The following is a 6,033-nucleotide window of genomic DNA, read 5'->3' on the forward strand; positions in this document are numbered from 1 at the left end:
GCTTGCCCCAGCTCCCCTCCTGCAGCCCAAGCTTTCACAGAGCTCCCTGCGACTGTGAGGATGCTTCATGGCATCCAGATGTGGGAGAATGACTCAAGTTATTGAGAGTTTGCATCTCGGTACCTCATACCATTACTGCAAGCAGTTTCCTTGTGGTCCTCCTCTCTTTCCTGCCTCATCACCAGCCAGTGCAGCAGAAGTCCACGAGACCTTTCAACAGCTAGCTCACGGTTGGGACATGAATGCATCCTTCAGAAACTGGTTTTGTCCCAGTAAATAGGATTGGCTTTAATGCATGGCTCTGCATGTCTTCTGTGATCGTATTTGTCAGCACCCATGTCCCTCCATCTAGCAGCTGAGTTTAACCCTGCTTCCATGTCAGCTTTCCCAGCAGCATCCTCCTAAGGCAGCCATGGCTGTGCTGAGTGTGCAGTCCCTTCCTGGGAGCCTGACAGCATCTTCCCTTTCTAGGCCTTTTGCAAGTCCTCCGAGGCTTCTAGCTTGGCAATTTGCATCTGCAAAGTTCAGCATTTGCTTAAAAAAAAAAGCTGTCTGTGTTTAGGAAGCTTAACATGGCATTGCAGGAGTCATCATTACCAGTGTTGTCTTCTGCACCACGGTATTTTTGTTTGCCCTCAACCACAGAAGAATGACATAACTCAGCTTGCTGCATGACAGCGGCACTTGGCCCACTAGTTGCAGCCCCGTCTCGTTAGGAAAAGGTAAATAAAGTCACACCATGCAGCCCAGGAGCCATCCCAAGGGAGATGGCCACCACACACACTGGTCAGGCCAGTGCCATGCAGGCACTACAGGGTCCATGAATCCAGCAGCCACTGATGAAACATGATGAAGAGTGGTGGATCTGGGAAGCAAGTGGTCAAGTATAATCGCTTGCTTGCGCTAGAAAGGGTCAGGGATAAAGTCCCAGTAGCGCTGTGGTCAGGAGACCTGGTGTCAGGAGGACCACTGCTGTCACCCATGACAGACGCTGGGGGGGCTGGAGGCCTCAGCTAAGCACTCTGTCTTCACACCAAGACTTTCCAAGGTCTCAGTTTGCAGCCCTTTTCCAAACACAGTTCAGAGTGGAGACGCCTCTGGGCTCTCCCAGAGGCTTCCAGAATCAGGCTGCCCACCCTGGGCATCACTGCTGCCCCTCCAGGGCCCATTTCCTGGCTGGGAGTGCATGGGGGTGGGAGGTGGGGAAAAATCAGGGCAGGTGGGACTTCCCATCCTGACCTCCAAACGCGGTTGGGAGAGCTGGCCAGGGTGCTTCAGGTGCCCTTTGCCCTGCCTTGCCTTCCTTTGTCTTCTCATCGCTTGCCTTGCCTTCCCATCCCTTGCATACCTATCCCTTGCCTTGCCTTCCCTTGCTTGCCTTCCCTTCCCTTCCCTTCCCATCCCATCCCTTGCCTTGCCTTGCCTTCCTATCCCCTGCCTTCCCATCCCTTGCCTTGCCCTCCCTTGCCTTCCCTTCCCATCCCTTGCCTTGCCTTCCCATCCCTTGCCTTGCCCTCCCTTGCCTTCCCTTCCCATCCCTTGCCTTGCCTTCCCATCCCATCCCATCCCTTCCCTTGCCTTGCCTTCTGACCCCTTGCCTTGCCCTCCCATCCCTTGCCATGCCTTCCCCTTCTGCTTCCCTTAGGCAGTGTTAACCACCTGCCCTGAAGGCATGGCGGGATGGAGGTGAGAAGCTCCTATGGCCTCCACGCCACCAGCTGTGTTCAGAGTGGGCGCTGGCGATGGCACACCAATCTCCTCTTTCAATACATGGGCCCAGGGGCTGTGGGCAGGGGGCTGCGGGCAGGAGTCTGGCTCTCTGGGCTTGGGTGGGAGCATGGCATCTCACAGTGTGAATCCTGCCCTGCTACGAGCAGTGTCACCCCGGGAGAAGGGTGGTGGAGAGCCGAGATCAGATGTGGACCAGACACTGCACTGTTACATGGCTGGAGTTCGGTGAGATGACATGCCACCTCCAGGCAAGCCCCTGCCATGGCAACGGTGACGGAGAGCTGAGGGACCCCTGCCGTGCGCTCAGCCCCTCTCTGTCCACAAAGTGGTGGTGATGGTCGTGTCCCTTCTGAGCTGAGTGACAAACGACACCACAACAGCCCATGGGGAAGGAGTAATGTCTGGGAGGAGTCAGATCTGCCCTTCTTGGCTCAGGCAGGAGTTAAGTTCACGCTCTGCAATTTTACATCCTGAGTAAGACTGCCTAAACTGACGTTTGGGCACAAGATGGAGCCTGCCTCCTGAAGCTGCCATTTTAGGGTGGGAAGCAGGGACAAGCTGTGAATTTCTCAAAGGAAAGTCACCTCTGCTCCCATGATGTGCTCTTAGGCGCTGTGTTCACATGCGCATGAAGTTAGCCAGCCAGGCACGCTAGAGACGCTGGAGACGCGGGCACTCGGGTGAAATACGCCCCACCGGCTACGATGCACTATAAACACAGGCTTAAACGGGCTGTTGGACAAAGATGTGCTTAGAGCTATTCCCATCCTGAGCAGGAAACTGAAAGGGATAATACACAGTGAAGCCATGAACTTAACCTTCAGCTATGTAAATTACAGGGAACAAAAAAATGCAACTGATGTGAACCAGTATTATAAATGAACCTTAACTACAGGCACTGCATTGTAACACATTACCTTGCTGAACTGGGGCAGTGGAAAAGAGTGAGCAAGTCTCAGCCTCAGAGCTATCCGGGGTGAAACATAAGCTATTTTTTCCAACTGATCCTGCTGTCGCATGTGATCCCACTTGATGGAGAGTGACTGCACAAAATGGGCTGACCGGCTAAAGCACACACAAGTCATAAGGCAGCTATGTTGACAAATTGAATCATATTTAGTGGCACGATACCCAAGGCAAAGGATCGCAAAGATTAGCGAGCGAGGGGTGTGAAAGCATCAGCAAAAGTGCACCGCTGAGACTCGCAGTGCTGGTTTGGGAGCGCCGAGCTCCAAACCCACGCACCAAGCCCCTGTTTGGAGGCAATAAGTGAAAGCATGGGGCAGCGGCAGCTTCTGTGGGGCACGGTGCCCAGAACCACGTGATGACATGGGTGGTGGCCACTGAGTTAACCTGGCCCTGCTTGGTGTTAGATCGGGGGGGGGGGGGGGGGGGGGGGGCGTGGAATGGGGAAACATCTTTTTTGGCAAACAGCTCTTTGGCGTAGCGCTGTGCTACCTGGACATCATCCTGAACACATGTAAAATAAAGAGATTTAAATGACAGATTAAGTATATACCTAAAGTGTGGTGTGTACCTAAAATTACCAATAATTACTCTAGCCCCCAAATGAATTATTCAGTGGAATTACTTTGTTATCCACCTAATGTGAAACGCACTACTTTAGCATCCAGGTACACAAACTACATTGCTTTCGCACTGACGCTGCTCTAAAGGTAGAGACTTTGGGTAATGCACAGTTAATGAGCCCAGATTCTAAAATTATCTGCTTTCACTATTGGATCGGAAATGGGACACAAGTAATCCATGTGTATTTAAGTGGCCAGTAACAGGATTCTGGATTTACACACACCAATTGTCATAATTTTGAGTCATTACGCATTAATGTACTGAGCAAGAAGCTCAAAGGCATAGTAAAGAATTAAGTCATGAAGTTAAGCATCAGCTGCATAAATTACAGGGATTGAGAAATGTAACTGATGTAAAGCTGCACTGTAAAGACACACCAGGAGTTATAACATACAGCCTCTCACACATCTAGCTATTGTTATATTTGCCTTTAGAGAAAACCCGACATTTTTGCCATATACATGAGAGAGAGAGAAAAAAAAAGCTACAAGAAGAAAGATTGCTCAGTCTGGTGGCATTAATTTAATGAAATTCTAACTTCTTTGTGTATTTGGTTATGGATGTTTTAGAGATCGTAATAGTCTTCATAACAAACACCACGCCAAAAAGAATCAGATGATGTAACTCCACATTCACTGTCCTCCTATGTCTGGGACAAATCCTTCAGGCAGCACAGGACATCGGATGAGCACCACAGTCGCACCAACCCTGCGGTCACAGTCAGATACTTTTCCAGCACACGCAAAGCCATTCATACAGACATCTTAAAATCACTTAACAGCATTAAAATCACTGTCCTTGCACCATCCTGGTGAGGATAAGGAAGTGGTGTTATCAGGAGGCACAGAGGAGCTTGTTGAAAAAAACAAACACAATTCCCGAGATTTCTTCTATTTTATTCTGAACCATAAGACTTCTCCTGCAGTGGGTTATACCACACGGTGGAGGAAACTGCAGCTGGGGGGATGTGCCTGTCAGAGGGATCCTGCAGCCCCAGGGCTGGGTCCACACCTGTGCTCAGGGTGGGGATCCCAGGGCAGGAGAAAAGCCTCAGCACCATCCCTGTTCCTGGCACAGCGCCTGCTGACAGGGGAGCGAGTGGTGCAGGGCAGCTGTACGAGCCCCATGTGTGCCACATCTGCCTCGCGGGCAGGGAAGACCCCTTTCCCGAAAGACCATCCTTCCTCCTTTCCTAGTTTGTAGGATATTGTCCGGTGGGTTCAGCGCTCTGACTTCCTCTCTGCAGATTTAGCTGTGGACAGAAACAGCAGGAGCGTTGCAGATGAGTCTTGGCTTCGCAGAGCTAAACCAAGAAAAACCTCACACCTTTCCTTATGCGGGAATTCAAATAAACGCCCCCTCCAGCTCCCGTCTGCAGGATTCAGCTAAAACACACGGCCCAGGGAGAAGAAACAAGTGGAAAAGCCGACTGAAACAGCACCTCCGAGCCGCAGGCCCAGGGCAGGCCCTGTGCGGGGCTGCCGTGCCCTCTGCCGGACTGCTTCCACCACCCACCCGGCCCTGCCTGCAGCCTGCCCATGCCCCGCTGCCACATCACACTTCTGCGTCCAAGGCTCAGGCATCTTCCTTGGCCAAAGCCCTGAAGCGTGAGTGGAGCGGTAATTAAGTTCCTAAAGTAACGAGGAAGGTCGTTTTAATTAAACCAGACACCACCATCACGTAGACTCCCTGCAGGCGTGAAAAGCTAGCAGGACCTCCCACGACAAAGGCTGCCCCAAAGTGCCATTCCTGCCCCGAGCGCTTTAATCTACCCGGTTTGCTCCGCAGCTTCCTCCTTCGCCTCCCTTCGACTTAAAAAAATCGTTTTCACTCATGTGGAAAAGTCCCTCCGGGACGTGGCTGCAGCAACACCTGCAGCTTCCCCTGCTGATTTCCACCCCAGAGGTAACAGCTGATTGGGAAGCACCGTATTTAAAAAGCCCTCTTAATAGCCCACCCTAACAACCAGCCAAACCCACGGGGAAACAGCTCAACAGGAAGGTTTGTTCGCCGGCTCCAGGGCATACGGTTAAAGCGGAGCCATTGGGTGGGCTTCTTGACGCGGGCGGTTGGGCCCTCCTGCCTCAGGGTTCGAATCACAATGGTTAGAACGCTGGGCCCACCCGCTTACCCCTCAGTCGCGCTTCAGCCATGGCCCAGGCGGCCGCTGCGGCGGGAGCTCCCGCGGCCAAGAAAGGCGCACGGCGTCAGTCGCTTAAGCAGGGCTGGGCTTGGTAAGCCCGCGATTTGCATTTCCTCCACATCCCTGGGGAGAGCGAAGCAGGACGGGGGCGGGCGGGGGCGCGCGCCTCCGGTCGGTTTCACCTGCCTTTGTCTCTCGGGACGCGGAAAGGCTTCCTCTGGCCTGTGTGGGGCAAGAGAGGGGCTTCTCCCTGAGGAGAGAGCGAGAGAGAGACCGGCCGCTCCCGGGGAGGGCCCAGGCAGCTTCCCCGAGTCCAGGCCGGGCCCTCGGTGCCCAGATCCCCGCCTAGGGCTTTCTGAAGGGGGAAGGCCCCTTGCCCAGACGCAGGAGGGTACCGAAGGCTGGGGCGGGCCGGTGGGGAGGAGGCGGGCAGGGCGGAACGTTAACGCTCCCCGCTCGCGCAGCGGAAAGGTGGCACCGCGCATGCGCGCCCGCATCGCCCCGTCCCCCGCTCTTTTGGGGCGGGGCGGGGCTGTCCCCCGGCCGCCGCCGCCGCCGAAGCCCAATGA

The 6,033-nt window shown here is 54.0% G+C and overlaps 1 long non-coding RNA gene across 1 annotated transcript; it reads right to left on the bottom strand.

Moving 5' to 3' along the window:
* Positions 1–4,201: 4,201 nt before the first annotated feature.
* Positions 4,202–5,939, bottom strand: LOC128149520 (uncharacterized). Its single transcript, XR_008237658.1, has 2 exons — positions 5,453–5,939; positions 4,202–4,573 (listed from the first exon to the last, which is right to left on the bottom strand). It is a non-coding gene; the product is annotated as an uncharacterized LOC128149520 (long non-coding RNA).
* Positions 5,940–6,033: the final 94 nt, after the last annotated feature.

The sequence above is a fragment of the Harpia harpyja genome, chromosome 12, assembly GCF_026419915.1.
Source record: "Harpia harpyja isolate bHarHar1 chromosome 12, bHarHar1 primary haplotype, whole genome shotgun sequence".
Lineage (NCBI taxonomy): Eukaryota > Metazoa > Chordata > Aves > Accipitriformes > Accipitridae > Harpia > Harpia harpyja.